This window comes from Camelus dromedarius, chromosome 35 (genome assembly GCF_036321535.1).
Source record: "Camelus dromedarius isolate mCamDro1 chromosome 35, mCamDro1.pat, whole genome shotgun sequence".
Classification (NCBI taxonomy): Eukaryota; Metazoa; Chordata; class Mammalia; order Artiodactyla; family Camelidae; genus Camelus; species Camelus dromedarius.
Genome location: NC_087470.1, coordinates 8,984,427 through 9,002,441, shown reverse-complemented (window position 1 = coordinate 9,002,441; position 18,015 = coordinate 8,984,427). Strand labels below are relative to the sequence as shown.

General features: G+C 33.7%; 1 pseudogene; it reads right to left on the bottom strand.

The window, feature by feature from the left end:
* Positions 1-5,561: 5,561 nt before the first annotated feature.
* LOC135319967 (olfactory receptor 5M5-like) lies at positions 5,562-7,086 on the bottom strand (annotated as a pseudogene).
* Positions 7,087-18,015: the final 10,929 nt, after the last annotated feature.

Sequence of the window (18,015 nt, the reverse complement as noted above, 5' to 3'; positions counted from 1 at the left end):
AGCTATTCTCCTTCCATCAGTTGCCTCTTTCTTTAGAAAATGCTTTTGCACCCAACCTCTACCTTTTAAAATTCTACACAACTTCCAAAGCCCAGCTCCATAGTTATCTCCTCTGGAAGATCTACCTTACAAGCCTTAGCCAGAATTATTTTTTTCTTCCTCTGTGCTCACAAAACAATTTTTTAAAATACATTAACTCTTTCTCTTACCCTAGCAAGTCTCATGGTAAAATAGTTGTGAGTTTTTTCAATGAATAAACATCACTTTCATAGGCAGTATGCATATATTTAATCATTCTTAAAACCTACAGTGTCTTGCTTTTGATAAACTTTAATGACTTTGTTTTAAGCTGAGTTAAATTAATATATGACCACAAGCACATTAAGATATTTCTATTGACTGAGGTGTGAAATAAGAGGAAACTTGTCCTCAATATAGTCTTGCCCAGGTGAAACAGGCTGCCATTAAGTTCATTAAATAGAGTAAGTCTTCCAGGAAAAAATCCACTTTATTCTAATAGATCTCCCAATCCAAGACCATCAAAATAATATAAATTTTAAATATATTGCAATTCCCAAATCAATGGCTACCTTCACATGCATTCTGATTTGCTAAAATCAGGAAAATTCATTCCACAATTGAATTACCATTGGACATCTATTTGTAGACTGCAAGACAGATAAGATTTATAAACTGAGGAATTAAGGCTTCAGAACCAAAGATTTGCAGTTAGTCAATAACATAGCTATTATTCTTGACTCTCACTTGAAAATTCTTTGAAAATTCATAAGATTTTATTCTGTTATTTAAATAAGGAATCACTTCCTATCAAGAAAGACAAATAAAAACATCATGTTTATAATACTTCATACATAAAAACATGATCAAATATGAACCTTTCAAATTTTTCATATAGTGATTCTTTATGCTTCTGGAAAAAAAAAAGATCTATGTAGTAATTCAACTTTGGATTTCTTCATATTTTCAAATGTTGCAGTTCTTTTTCTACTTATTTTTCAGTTTTAAAGAAGAGTGACAAACATATAAGAAAGATAGTATTTTAATTTTGCTATTGATTCTTTCCAGGAGGCATCATTACCTAGCCATGTTTATAAGATTCAAAAGCAGAGAGGTTTCTCTGGCTTACAGAGATTTAAAGTATTGAAAATGTGTTTTAAAAATGCTAATTTGAGGCTCCTGTATACTTCTAGGCATATACTATAGTTCCAATATGGTCTCTGGTAAATAAAGATTTTATTTGGTCTGAGTAGCTACAAAGTGGCAAGCCGCCATAATGATGTTCCACGTTGCCAGCTCTGGAGATAACAACTCTGACGGTAAACAAGTCTATACAGAACCACTTATGCAGGCAACGGTGGCCATATCAATGCACCACGTTTTGGATTCAAAGCTATAACTACATGAATTGCAGGTAATTATGTAGATTTCATTATCACAGAGGGCAACGGGAACAAAATACTGAGTTAACAGGAATGTGATCACGTCATACAGTTCAGGTAAGTTGGAGAAGGAAATGACCTTCTTAAATAAAAAGTTAACCAAAATGTGTGAGGTTGGCAGCTTGGCAAAGAGACAACATGAGGGTGTGAGCCCCAGAGTTAGGCTTAATATTTCCACAATAAAGATACTACAAATAAACAGAAATAAGACAAAGACGACAAGCTGCAAAATTGGACAACTGGTCAACCACAGGAAATTAAACTTCACTCTTGTCTGACTTATTCTGAACATTTCCAGATGAATTCTTCTGTTTAAAGAAATAAAAATAGATTTATTATGCATGAATAAAATATACACTTTTAAGATTCCATCAGTGTGTTTCAAGTTTTCTAGTTCCCATCACTTTGTAAGTCATATCACAATCTCCACTTTGTAAAAATTGTCTATACTTCTATCTAGCTATCTATCATCTCTCTATTTTTTAGGGAGCACAGACTATTGTACAAGACTAAGCAATAGAGAAATAATTGCTTTCAAGCATTACATCTGACCTTACAGCATTTACTACTGCACGGGGAACACAGATTTTTAGTTAAATAACCAAACTTTTAAGGGTATTATATCTTAAAAATGTTAAATGTAACAGTGGAGAAATACAGAAATCTGTGAGAGGAAAATGAGTCTCAAATAGGTGAAGTGATTTTTTAGCTAATAATAGCAATGAGTTAGCTTTTACTGAGGGAAAACTAAGTAACAGTCACTGTCCTAAGTATTTTAGGTATTAAACCATTTCTTCCACACAGCTTCCCTATATAGACATATTATAGAGGAGAAAACTGAGGCAGAGAGAGGTTGACTAACCTCCTCAGGAAATCTGATTCCAGAGTTCACGCTTTTAACTATTAATTTAGCTGATAAATGATGGAGTCAGGATCTGATTATAAAGCTCACTTTATTCAACAAGCAAAATTTGCTATTAGATTATAAAACAGGAGGTTTTCTTACAATGTATTGTATCATTCAGGGTGCATGCAGCTAGCAAATACCTGATCAACAGCATTTTTGGAAGACAGAATAGGATAGTTTTATTCATGACATGGTTTTTCCCCTTCAAAAAATACAGTGAATAAGGATGGTATTATAAGAAAAATAATCAGTAACCTTTGAAACCAGATATATTTGGCCTTCCTTTCTAAGCTACATGATTTTAGGTTAATAATTAACCCGTAGTCTCTGTAGGCTCATTTTTAAAAGAGAAACTATAATATTGAGATAATACTATTGGTGACCACGTTAAGTGAGACAACATGTATTAAAACAGTGCTTGATCTTTGGGAAATATTAATTCTTTCTCTCTCCTTCATGTATGCATGTATGAGTGTGAAATGTAAACATTCTTCAGATGTCCACTATTCAATATAAAATATATGATATATGAATAAAAATGTTAGACTTATAGCATTACTGTTCCCTGAAATATTCAATTATTTTTTAAATATACATAGATCAGTTTTCATTAGAAAAACTACCAATTAGAGTCATGATCTTTCAGATAGGTGGAAAGAAAAATATAAACTATCATATCATAACTATTGTTCCTTAGAAAAGTTTAGTAAATATTCTGTTTTTAAATTCTTCCATTATCACATTTCTTAGTTTGTTCAATAAATGCAGAATCCAAAAGATTTACCTTTAAAAAGAGAAGAGCAAGGATGTAAGAGATGTTTTTAACATTCTTCATGAAATACTTTATCATTAATAAGGGAATTTTCTAATTTTGGGGTATAAACCCAGGGTCTACTGAAATAATTCATTAATAGAAAAGGTACTTCATGAGCATATGCGTATTCTATGGCCAGCACAGCATAGTAGGAACTGAAAAACAGACTGTCTAATGCCAGCCACTCAATTCATGAAAGTACTTAGTGAAAAACCTCTTTTACCTGAGACTTGTGTGTGTGTGTGCAAAACCATGGGCTTCATGTTGCTAGTGTCGGTCATAAGTGCCAGTGACATGGGGCACTTGTATTTCTGAGCAGTACTGCTGGCTTGTAACTAATATGCTTCGAGTCACTTATTGGTCCATTCAAAAAAAGTTTTCTTATATATGTAAAAATGGAGGCACTTTGTTTACTTTCAAAATGGACATTCATTTATGTTTTTTTAACACTACAATCATTAGGGAAACTTTATTTGGTGTCAAGCCAAGCTAGGTGGTAAAGATAGATACATGGACCTTGAGTTAACATTTGAAATAATTTTACACAACTTTATATGAGTGTGTGCTTAAAAGCAGTATATCTCCAGATATTTCTTTAAGTAGAATCTGACAAACTATTAATTGAATGTTAAAAGTTACAAGAATAGCTACCTATTTGTGTTTGAACAAAATTTGAAGACAACCTGACTTTCAAAATAAATTTATTTAAATAACAAGCTCTAGCAGTAGAAAGGTGGAAATAATTGTATGGGATAATATAGAGTCAATGAATATGAGAATGTTATTCTGCAGGAAGTGCTGAGCAAAAATAAGCTCTAAGAGACAAAGGATGCTTTGAAATACAACTGAGAAAAATATGTCAGTTGGGAGACATTACAGTTCTGTGTCCTTTCCTTTTCCTTTGAATGTAACATCTGACACTTGTTTGGGTCAGATCCTGCCTGGTCTGGCATAACATTGTGCTGGGAAATATGCATATGTTGGAGCAGGTGCACAAAAGGTGAGCAAATTCTTGCCTTGTACATTCATAAGATGATCTTTAATTTACTCAAAATGAATTGATTCCTCTAGAGCATCAGCCCTTTCATTTTCTTATACTCTAGCACTTAGCAAATTGTATTGATTTTTATCTTTGCAGTTTCATAAAACTATACAATCCTAGTGCTCCTTGAAGTGTCCTTGGTACTTGGAGCAGGACTTGACTCATTACAGGTAATTGGCAAACATTCATCAACTTTGCCTATGCTATGTAGCTTCAAAGTCACCTGAAATGTTAACATCTTAAAAAAATCAACTTGTATGTGCATCCTTTAGCATTAAAATACTTCTAGATAAGTAATAATTAATTCTAAAATTGGATTCATGATAACTAGTTGTGACAAAAAACAATTGTGGGTAAAATCTGAACTATGGGATAAATAGAAAATATCCATCACATCCTGGAAAATAGTTTAAAAGGCAGGGATGAAAGAAGGCATGAAAAGCTTAGTCTTTAGGAGACTGGAATGTTATTGATAAACTCTAGAGAAGCCAAAATTCCTTCTGAGGCAAGACCTAAATCTTTGTACCTGCCATTCTCTGCCTGCTTCAAGAGTTAATATCTGAAAAATAAATTATTTGAAGATTCTTGTTTCCTGTTAGGACTTAAAGAGGAACACATCTTATTGAAAATTACTGTCACAGGTAGAGGGAAATAAATGGATGTCAGTCATGGACACAAGGGTGTTATCCTAAGTTCTGTCTCCCAGAGGTGATGGCAGGTCAACAGCAGCTGTGGCCACATCCTCTAAACCATTAAATCAAAGCCTCTACATAGTAAATGATACAGAATTAAAACCACTAAAAGTTAGCTCATGATAGTCAACATGTGTATTAACAATTTTGTGTATATAGGTATATGTATACGGCCATACCATACATTGGTTTGTGGATATACAGAAACTTCCTGGAAATATAAGGAATTCTTAATAGGAATTTTGAGACGTGACAATAGAAGATCAGGGTAAGGCAGAGAAAAGGAAATATTTTACTCTTTCACCGTATATTCTTCTAGAGATTGAATGTTTTACTATGAGAATGTATAAATTTTATAATGTAAAATTAACCTATAAAGTTATAAATACCAAAGTATGTAAAGAAAGAGAAGTGATCCCCCATATCGACACGTATAATGCCCAGTCTTTTACACACAATGCACTCACACGTCACGTGTAAAACTGTAAGTCTTCTATACCTATGTCTTTACTGTTTTGTTGCTAGAATATAGATTTTCATCATGGATTTAAAATTGACTTTTCTGTAAATGCAGTTAAAGTTGTATCCAGTTCTCATAAATATCTTTTATTTAATATTTAAAGAAAGATGCACTGTAATTTTACTTCTAAAGTACGTTTCTTCTGATCAATTTCCAGAAAGCCTGTTTCACATCCTTGTTCCTCAGACTATAAATGATGGGGTTCAACATAGGGCTTACAAAAGTGTAGAAAACAGCAATGATCTTGGACTGCTTGGACTGACTTGCCCGTGGGAGGTCTAACATACATGCAGAACAGGGTCCCATACAACACAGTCACTGCCACCAGATGGGACCCACAGGTGGAAAAAGCTTTGTGCTTACCTTCAGCAGAACACATATTCAGGATGGCAATAAGAATGAAGATGTAGGAGATGAGGATTATGAGAAGGGAGTTGGAGAGCTTAGATCCTGCCACCACAAACATGGAGGTCTCCTTAATGAACGTGTCAGAACAGGAGAGCCGGATAAGGGGTGGGTCAGTACAATAAAAATGATTAATGATATTGGAGCCACAGAAGGTCAAGTGATGTGTCCACATGGTCTCCATCAGTCCACTAAGGAACCCATAGACATATGGACCAGCAATCAGGCAAATACAGACCCCTTTGGACATCTTGCTGCTATAAAGCAAAGGTTACAGATGGCCATGTACCTATCATAAGCCATTACAGCTAACATGTAATACTCAGTAATAACCATGGCAATGAAAAAATAGCACCGGACTTGACAAGCAGTATAGGAAATGTTTTTTTTCTCTAATAAGAAGTTCATCAACATCTTGAGAGTCACATTAGTGGAACAGCACAAATCCGAGCAGGACAGACTGGCAAGAAACAAGTACATAGGGGTGAGGAGGCGAGAATCTATCCTGATCAGGACCAGCATCCCAAGGTTCCCCAAAACAGTGATCAAGTAGATCACCAGGAACAACACAAAAAGAATGGGCTGAAGATCTGGACAATCCGTTAATCCCAAGAGAACAAATTCAGTCACTAAGCTGGAATTTCTTCTGACCATTTTCTTAGGTGCCAGCATTGTTCACTTAGATGAATTAAAATAAATTAAGAAGTGAATGAGAAGTCCATCATACACTTCTTCTCTCTCTCATTCTCTCTCTTTTTCTTCTACTCTCAACTACCATCACACATGGCAATTAGACAGAGTCAGGAGCTGTAGGAAGTAGGACTTTTAAGAAGGTCATAGCCTGTAACATCTAGGTGTATAATGTGCGGATGATTCCCAAAGAGGATGGTTCCTGTGACTCCAACTTGTTGGAGAAGGAGGGAATTATGACCTAAAGTTTATTTAAAATCGATTGAACCACTAACTGCCACCTATGATTTACTACAAAATTATGGGCTTTATCATTGATCCCAGGAACATTTTGAGACAAAACAGTGATGTGATAGAAAACACTTTTGCAGATCTTAACAGTGCCTGCATATTTAGAAGTCTGACCTTTGAGAATCGCACTCATTACTTGCTGTATTAGAGAGCTCAAATTATAGAGATTTGAAGAAAATTCTGCAGGACCTATTTTACTACTATATCCAAAAAATACAGGAGATTGTGGTATTCTTATGTGAAAAGACCAAAGATAAATAATCCAGATTTGGAAATAACAAAGTCCTGTATGAATTACTTATGAAGGAATTTTCACTCAGAAGAGTTTGTGTGAATAAAGCAAGAGAAACTTGGATAGAGGAAAAGGGAAGTGGCCAAACTTAGACCACAGTTTTCTTCACTTATTAATTAATTTATTTATTTTTCGTTTATCCCAGAAAATGTTTAAGGAGTTTACAGCATACAAAAACAGCTGGCAAATTTGAGCTGTAGGTGGAACACAAATTTGACTCTAAATTTTCTGACAGCCCATATAAATGGTTCAACCATCTTTGTTACAGACTTATAATGCCCAGAAGTTATAAAAAGAAATGAATTGGGGGAGGGTATAGCTCAGGTAGTAGAGCGCATGCTTAGCATGCATTAGGTTCTGGGTTCAAGCCCCAGTACTTCCTCTAAGAATAAACAAATAAATGTAATTACCTCAACCCACCCCACCCCCCCAAAAAAGAAAAAAAAAACTAATCGAGAGAGAGAATTATCCTTAGTATAGAGTTTAGGTGACATTAATTATAATGAAAGGATTACACTTTCAGATAAAATTATCATTCCAGATAATATCGATTATAATGAAAGAATAGACTGAGAAATTCTTGTGCCAGGAGTCTGGAGAATATATTTTCATTATGGATCCTCAGTGGGTTCATGTGTTATTTTATAAGTTATACAATAAATAAGATAAGTATCACAACTGGAATGCCTATGGGAACCAATTAGAGATTAAGTGTGTAAAGTGGGTTGGGTATAAGAGTGAACTGAAGGAAACTAGAGGGCTGTTCCAGACTAAAGGGTCAGCAGGCACAAAGGCCAGTTGACTTTTACCTGTATGGTAATGTTGGCCCTGTGTTCCAAGAACTTACACATCCAATTTTAAATAGATATCAGAATTCATTATTATTATTTTTATGTGAAACTTATCAAATATAGTGTTGGCAAATAATTCAAGTTTTAAACCTATCCTTAACCAGAGCATAACAAAAGAAATCTGTAGGCTTGATCCACTGAGGTTCAAATAACAATTCACCAATTATATTTTCAATATCTAAGCTATTCCTAGATATTGAACCAAGTACCCTCAGAAGTTACCTACTTTGATCTTGTAATATTTTTATGATCTTGTATGAGTTTGTCATTATAATATGATAATCTTTGTACATAAAGAACAGTCAACACTATGTGTGTGCAAATCACTTTGCAAGGGAATTAAAAATAACTGGTAACAGTGCTTGACTTGAAAGATCAGGTTGGTGTCTTCATGGTGAAGGAGATATATGAAGAGAAAACTAAAGTTAGAAGTAATTAGTTCAATAACAAGATTTGAACACAGTAATTAATTGTGCTCTGGAATTAGGATATGGATCACAGAATGATAACATTTAACTAGGGCTTGAAGGATAATGAAGACTTTTCTAGAAGGACAACTGTAAGAAGGACTTTTAGATAGGATAAAGGGTTCATGAGAGGCAGAAAGCTTTCAAGAGAAATTGACAATATCCCGTATTAATGTAGGGTTGATCTGTTGTGTCAACTAAAACATTTTAAAATGGCAAGTAGCCAAACAAATTGACAGTCCCCATAACAGGCCAAGAAATGTGAATACTCCTGATAGCTACAAGGTGGCATATTTTTGAATTATTTTGGATTGTATGTGTTTATGTGTGTTACATTCATGTTAAGGTGATGCATTTGAACAAAAATTCCCTGTTAATTTGAAAAAGAAGTAATTTGCAGCTTAAATCTACAGCTTTGGCCTTTGGGAGGAAAGTACAATAATTAGAGGACTGGGATATATAAAAGACAGAAATGCTCTTTCCAGAGCACTTTCACCAGAACGATGAGTCCATTTGGAAAACATACACTTCGTATATGCAAATCTTCCATTTTAATGGCTTAAAGACACTTACCTAATCTTTAAATTTATACAACTATGCCGTAAATATTAGCACTTGTTTGGTCATCATATTACATTTAACAACTAATACAGGCAAAAATAAAGATGATAAAATATAAAAGAATTTAATCTGCCTGTTTCCTATCCTTTCTTTTATATAAATTCAGCAACCACACTCTACAATTTAAGAAGAAAAGACTGTGTTTTGTTAATAGTACTTCTTCTCATTTACACAGGCACTTCAGTTTTACAGCACAATTACACTACTCTGCTTTATTTTACCTTTAGAAGAATCCTGCAATTGATATAAAGCAAGTACAATTAGGAATGGGGAAAATGGGTACAAATAAATGTGAAGCTTGCTGTCACCTAAGTTTTTAGATGAGTTATTTTCAAAACTGTTTAGCAAAACAAATGGACATTAGGCAACAAAATAGATCTATGGTAAAAAAAAAAAAAAAAACAAGTTTGGAAAATACTTAGTTTTGGGGAAATAAAGAGCAAGAGAGAGAGAAAATATTTTTTTTGTTGTTGTTGTTGCAGGAAATCTCAGAGCCATTTATATGTCCATGTAACTGGGAAACTACAGAGCAGGGTAAGAATATGCAGCCTTTCCCAAGCTTCCTCATTCAATGAGTCTGGAGAATCTTAAGTGTTCTCTTTAGGTTAAGAATCCCTAATTCTACACTGAGCACCAGACATTATTAGAATTCTTACAGCTCGCCAGCTGAGCAAAATACGAGGAAGGTATATTATGTACTACATCTTGGAATTGCACTCTCAAAAAAATCCTTGGGAAAAAATACAGAACATGGAAGAACCCCACAAATATAGAGGGAATAGAAAGAAGCAGGAAAGATCTAAGAACTCTGAAGGAATTAGCACACAGTGTGACATCAGAGCTCTGTACGTAAGTCACAGGTAGACACAAAACGTTTCTACCCTCAAAAACATGATCTATACAGCTGAATCTCACGTGCTAGTTCTTCTTTGCTCATTATATTGCACCAAACAAAATGGTTGCTTCTTAAGTTTCTATTTGAGACAAGGCACATGGTAAATTAACCTAAATGTAGATATGCCTTAAGACAAGCTCTAAATATTTTAAACATTCTCATAAAATTTGCACACATTTTAATCTTTCTGCTTTTAAATTAGTACATAGGGGAAGCTCTTTTAAAAAAAAATCATGCCTCTCTAAAATTCTCCTCCCCCCCCTTTTTTTAGCTCTATCTTGTCATCCATGACCCAGTTCCCAAGACCACTCTAATTAAGTTTCTTGCCTGGTTCATATTTTAAAGGCCCAAAGTACCTGGAAAACATGATTCTCAATATCTCAATAAAAATCTTTGAGATCTGAAATGTGCATATGACAAATACAGCTGGCAAATTTTAAATATTTTTGAGAAATTTCAATGGTAAATTCAAGCTAGTTACATTAGAACAAAAGTCTTCCCCCCACTCCACTGAAAATAAGTTATCTGAATGATTTTGGAATACTTAAAAGAAATTCAACTGAAGATTATGCTGTTGAAGAGTGGGTGCTGCTGGGATGTGTCAGAGGCTCATGTTTAATGGCTGTGGGGATGTCTTTGATAGCTCCCTACTTAATTTTGACTGCACCCAATGTGCCTTTGTAGTTAGAAATATTGTTTATTTATTTGATACTTATGCAGTAAGTATCAAAATTTTATTTCCATAACTCTTTCATCTTCTAAATCCTTTTCCAGCATACAATACTGAATAATTCATATTAAATTACTGGAGAGGTTGCTGAATCCACTTTAAAATAGCCATGAATATTCTGATCTCTGTAAAAGAAATATCACACACAAAAAATTAATTAAACTTTAGGGAGGTAGGGAACCAGATACTCTTCTAAAAGGTTTTTTCTTATGACATTAGTGTCCAATTTGAAAGCTCTGGGTCATTAGTAGTCAGTGTAGGTAGCAATGAGATTTTTAAAGTCTGTGTTCTTTATTTCAAGAAATATAACTGAAATAAAACTCCACATTAGTTTAAATTCACTCACCAATATCAAATTGCTTTCTTTTGGATTGGAATTAAAATAAATAACTAGGCAAAAAAGAAAACATAGGTTTGTTTATGCTAATGAATCTGATTCCCAAAGATATTGATACTCACAGATGTTAATTTTTTTATTATGTAAAGATGCAAGGAAAAAAGCATTAATCATAATTTATTTGGAATCACTGAGCGAAAAACTGGAGGTGCCATTTATGGTAAATTTGTCAACATGGTCAATATTTGGTGAAAATTTGGAGTTCCAAGAATTTCCTCTTCTCCTCCTCAAAAAAATCAATCACTGATAGTGCAAAGCTCACCTTTACAAGTGTCACTGGTAACAGAAATGCTACTCATTTAAATATTTGTTGAGGAAAATTTTCCCTCTTCAGGGTTCAATTGACATGCATATGTCTGATGTAGCAGAATAACAATGAAATGCTGTCACATTCACTAGCTATCGCACATGCATAGGGCCACCATTTTGTAGCCCCATAAAATGGACTGAGTGGGAGAATAGGAGATATTGAACCCAAGAAAGGGATCACAGAAAATATAAGTAAGGGTTATTGAAGTTTGGTTGCAGTCTAGAAACTACCTCAATTTGCCATTAAGACATAGATCAGTCTGCAAGAATAGCTGGGCAAATAGTGATATTTTAAGGTAGGCAATGAAGAAAATGGTAGCTAAGTCATGTGGTTGGTGGAGCCATGCATCTCAAGCGAATATAAACTTCCCGGGAAGCATCACCTTCCTTGTCTACTCTACCGTAATGAGCTCCAGCACCTTCCTCCTACCTCTCCATTCCAACATCTCATAAACATAAGGGCAAGATACATTGACTGATTACAAACCGTGAACCTAATTTAGATCATGCTGCATATTGTGGCTTCATACTAGTCAATGGTAGTAAAAACTAGTAAAAACTCTTGTGCTTTTCCGTTTAGAAAACAGTATTTTTATCTTGTTGTTAGGGATTTTCCTCTGTGGACTTCAGAGTCCTCATCTATTCAATATCAGACTTTGATTAAATAATTTTTAAATTTCCATTATTTATTGCATTTATTTATGTAGTTACAAATCCTAACCTCATTACTAGTCATGTATCGCTTAGTTAATATGTAAATTTTCCCCCTAAGTCTCTCTCCTCAATAATTTAAAGAGAGATTTATAAAGTTCTATGGTTTTTTTTTTGCTAGGATGAGTATAATTCCTGCTTCAGTTTGTCTGTTTCTGATTTGAATTATTCCACAAATATTTTTTGAGAAGAACTGTTCTTTCAACAGTATTATTCTAAAAAAGTTTAAAAGATTGTCAAGTGCTTACTGTAATATGGTTATTCAATGTGTGTTGAATTATTGAATGGATGGAAAGAATGCTATTTGTAAAGGAAAATGATTGGTGTAAAGACATGATTCCAATAAAATGTTATATTTTCTAGTGACCAATCTAAATAAGCAATACATAAAGACTAATTTTAACTGGCTAAGAAATTAAGCTCACATTCAAAGCTGCTTTTGTTGTCACTAGACTCCTACTGATGAAGACCCAGAAGTGAAACAAGAAGAGAAAATGCAAGAACAGAAGTCAGAATTTTCATCTCTACCTGACCCAAGGAAAGATTCTCTCAGAGACACTAGTGGTCCAAGTGATGAATTGTTAAGAATAATTTATACCCACCTTGTAATTGGGAGCTTTTACCCCTAAAGCATTTTCAACACACTCTGAGGAAATAATTATAACATTGCTGTAAGAGAAAACTCCAGGGAAAAGAGTGATTATGCGGAGTCATACTCATTGGAGTCTTGGGATTTGCACAGCAGGATTGCATCAGTTTGTAATCATTTTGAGCTGACTGCTTTGGGTAATCAGGAGTTTATTCTCATGGAATTTCTGCATCATGGATCACTACTTATTCTAATCAGATCAATAGAATAATTAATAAAGATATAAAATGATTACATAATTCATAGACATGGATGTTTCTATGATATCTTCCCTGTCTGAAACGTGTTTTGTAAATGCCTTCTACAAAACTACTTCTGCATGAATGTTTGCTAAAAATACTTTCATATCTAGAATAAAGTGGTTAAATGATAAAACCCGGCGAGTAAAATCATTTGGACATGATATCATAATGAATTGTAGTAAAGTGAGTTTAAGGAATTGGGCCCAAGTGTTGGAAAGTAATATTTTATGGAAAATCTGGTAAGCATGTAATTTAGCAATATTTTATTTAGTTGAACTCACATGAAAATACACAGGCTAAAAGTAAAAACAGCATGTCTATGTTTTCTTCCTATTTATGAAGTATTCAATTATCCTCTGATCCAAGAGGTACAAAGATAAAAATGATATAATCATATGCTTAAATAGTTATTAGTGTAATTGTGAAGGCAAAAGACATGTGAATCCTTCCATGATGTTTTGAATCAAAGCTTTTACCATGATCTACCTCTAGATTTTTTTCTCACCCTCGTCTGTCTGCTTAGCCGTTATTGGGCTTGTGAGAACCTCTTTCAGACTCAGGCCATTCCCACAGCTCTTGTCACTACCTTGAATACTGTTTCTCCCGGACTTCCTCAACTTCTTGCCTACCTATCATTTAAATGACTTAAAGGTCAATTTCTCTACCCAAATGAAACCTGCTCACCACCACAATTATTCCAGCTTATCTTACCTTGTTGTTTCTTTATGACATTCCTTACAATCTTACTGTAAATATAGTACTTTATTTTTTTCACTTAAGATTTGTTTTCTTTTCCAGACTATTAATTCCAAGAGGATAGCAGACTGCGATTTCATGTTCACTATATACACAGCATTCAGTACAGTAATGGGAAAATGCTAAGTTGCCCATAAATATTTACTAAGGAAATGTATTGAAAAAATAGAGCAAGATTTCACCCACCAGTGTGTTTTGTTTTTGTTCACATGATGTTTTCAAACTGACAAATTTTGTGTGAATTACAGTATTATGAATTTTTTTTTTTAAATCAAACTAATCTGACTCCCCATGGCTTGCATTCTGGTGTGGAAATACATGACTAAAGCTAAGCAGCAGCTTCTTCCATTAAAAGGTAAATGCACCATGGTTTGTCAAGAGCTGCTAAACTACTTATTGTGATCTTCTAACCCTCATGCCAACTTCACAACTTTATTTCATTTTTTGGCCACAATATTGAACATAGTGTGAGATTCACTAAACATTTTAGTTACAAAGTAGAATAGGAACACAATGGAGAAAATGATTACTTCTACTCACAAAAGTCTAACAATGTAACTTATAGGTGATGGCTTCATATCCACAGTTCTTTGATCAAGTGAGGAAGACAGAACAATGCTTCTTTCATGAGGGTAGAAAGTCATGATTTTCAACTGTCATAATAATATCTGTTCTGTGTGAGTTTATGTCAATTTGGTGGAAGAATTGTCTTTGGCCCTTGAAATCACATTGTCATTAGCCTGGTACTTTAGACAGCCTGATACTTAATGAAACAACCCAGATTATAATAACAGGTGGATGGGTAAATGATTATGGTGTATCTTAAAAATGTAATCCTATTCAAAAGATATAAACATTCCAACGTCCATAGCAGCACTATTTACAATAGCCAAGACGTAGAAGCAACTTGACTGTCCATTGACAGATGACTGGATAAGGAAGATGTGGTATATGTATACAATGGAATGCTACTCAGCCATAAAAAGGATAAAATAATGCAGTTTGCAGCAACATGGATTGACTTGCAGATATATCATTCTGAATGAAGCCAGAAAAGGAAATAAAAATACCATGTTATATCACTTATATGTGGAATCTAAAAAAAATATGAGACAAATCACTTGTTAACAGAACATAACAGACTTAAACACATGGACAACAAACTTGTGGTTACCAAGGGCTAAAGAGGGGTGGATGGATAAATTGGGAGTTTGGGATTTGCAGACACAACTACTATATATAAAATAGATAAACAACAAGGTCCTACTGTAGAGCACAGGGAACTATAATCAATACCTTGTAATAGCCTATCATGAAAAAGAGTATGAAGAGGAATATATATATATAATGTGTGTGTTTGTATATATATACATACACACAGACACACACACACGCACATATATATATAAAATTGAATCACTATGCTGTTACACCAGAAATTAACACAATGTACTTCAATTTTTTTTTAAAAAATGTAATTTTATTCAATAACAGAAAATATGTCAAATTACTGGTCCAACCAACAACTGGATAATTCCCAAAAAATTTTGTTAAGTATAAGAACCTACATAAAAATGGCTAGGCATATTTTGATTTCATTTATATTAATTATAGTTAGTAAAGCAGATCTGTGGTTAACAAGGGCTGGATATGCAAGGAAAAAACGGTCCACAAAGAAATAAAAAGGAAATTTGGGGAGTGATGAAAAGTTTTATATCTCAATTGTGTGGTAGTCATATGGGCGCACACATTTGTCAAAACACATTGAACTGTGCTTATAGTGAATACACTTTATTGCATGAAAATTACAGATTAATAAAATAAAGCTTCAAAAATCCTATAATGTTTTGTATTATTACCGACCAAATGAAGTTAAATCAGTTGCATAAAGGACACATATCAAATTTTAGAAAAAAATATTCAAATTCATTTGTGCCATATTATAATTATACACCTTCTCCACAGGGAGTAGGTTTTTTTGTGAAGAAATGGATGTATAAATTAATAGAATGAAAAATAAAAACCATATGATCATCTCAACAGATGCAGGAAAAGCACTTGACAAAATTCAACATTCTTTCAAGATAGAACTCTCCACAAATTGAGTATAGAAAGAATATATCTCAATAAAGACCATTCATGGCAAGTCCACAGTTAACATCATTCTCAATTCAAATGTTGAAAACTTTTCCTCTAAGATCAGAAGTAAGACAAAGGTACCCACAATCCCACTCTTATTCAGCATAGTACTAGAAGTCTGAACTAGAGCAATTAGGAAAGAAAAAAGAGCATCCAATATCAGAAAGGAAAATATAAAATTGTCTCTGTTTGCAGATATGACTTTATATATAGAAAACCCTAAAGAGTCCACCCCAAAACTATCAGGACTAATAAAAAAATTTATTTTTTTATTGCAGGATACAAAAGCAACATGTAAAAATCAGTTACATTTCTATATACTTACTAACAATGAACTATTTAAGAAAGAAAGAAAGGAAACAACCTCACAATAGCGGCAAAAACAATAAAACACTTAGAAATAAATTTAATATGTCAAAAGGTTGTATACTGAAAACAACAAGCCATTGAAGAAAATAGTTGAAGATGACATAAACAGAAAGATACCTCATGTTCATGGACTGGAATAGTTAAAACTGTTAAAATGTTCATACTACTCAAAGCCATCTATGGATTTAATTCAATCCCTATAAAACTCCAATGGCATTTTTTTCAGAAACAGAATAAACAGCCCTAAGATTCATATGGAACTACAAGAGACCCTGAATAGTCAAAGGGATATGCAGAAAGAACAAAGCCAAAGGCATCACACTTCCTGGTTCCCTGATTTCAAATTCTTTCACAAAGCTGTAGTAATGAGAACAGTATGGGACAGACATTTAAAAATGTACACATTGACCAATGAGCTGGAAGCCCGAAATAAACCCCTACATATGTGGTCAATTAATTTATGAAAAGGGAGCCAAAAATATTCAATGAGGAAAGGCTAGTGTCTTCAATGAATGGTGTTGGGAACACTGGACAACCACATGCAAGAGAATTAAACTGAACTCCTGTCATACATCATTCCCCAAAATTAATCTGAAATGGATTAAGGACTTAAACATAAGATGTGCAATGATAAAATACCTAGAAGGAAACATAGTGGAAATACTCTTTGAATTTTTGGTCTTGGTGATGGTGTTTTGTGTATGACAACAAAAGACAGGCAACAACAACATAATTAGACACATGAGACTACATTCAACTTAAAGCTTTTGCACAAGAAGAGAAACAATCAGCAAAATGAAAATGAAACCTATGGTTTGGGGAGAAAATATTTGCAAATTTTTTTAACCAAAGTATTTGTAAACCATGTATAATTAAGAAGCAATCACATATATTCACAAAACTAAAACTGAAACCCATGAAATTGAATTTAAAAAGTAAATAATTTAATTTTTTAAAAAATAAGCAAAGGACCTGAATAAATATTTTTCCAAAAGAAGACATACAAATGGCCAACGAGTAGATGAAAATGTTCTCAAAATCACCAGTCAAGAGATGAATGGAAATTAAAATCACAGTTAGATATACATTTACATTGTCAGAATGGCTGGTATCAAACAGACAAGTGATAACTAGTACTGGAAAGAATGTGGAGAAAAGGGAACTCATTACTGATGGAAATGCAGATTGGTATAGTCACTACGAAAAACAATACAGAGATGTCTTTAAAATTCAAAAATAGAACTACCGTATGCTTCAGTAAATGCATTTCTGGACTAGAAGTATATCCAGAGGAAATAAAATCATGACCTATAAGAGGATTTTGCTCCATGTTCATTGCAACATTATTCATCACAGCCAAGACATGGACACAACCTAAGGGCCAATCAATAAATTAATATATAAAGATGATATCATACACACACACACACACACACACACACACACAACATCAGAACATTATTCAGCCTAAAAATAAAAGTAAATTGCTATCTGCTACCACATGAAAGATCCTTGAGGTCATTATGTTAAGTGAAATAAGTCAGACAAATGGAAAGGAAAACACTGTATGATCTCACATTTATGCTGGTCCACGGACAAAACATTGAGGGGAAAGAGCCTAGACTAATAAGTGCAGCTCATTTTCTCTCAGACCCAAGGACATCTGAGACATATCCATAAAGAATATGAAAACTCATCATAAAATGCAAAGATATTTAGCCAAGAATTTAGAGTTTATGGTTTATTGGAAACTGAAGGCGTTGCCG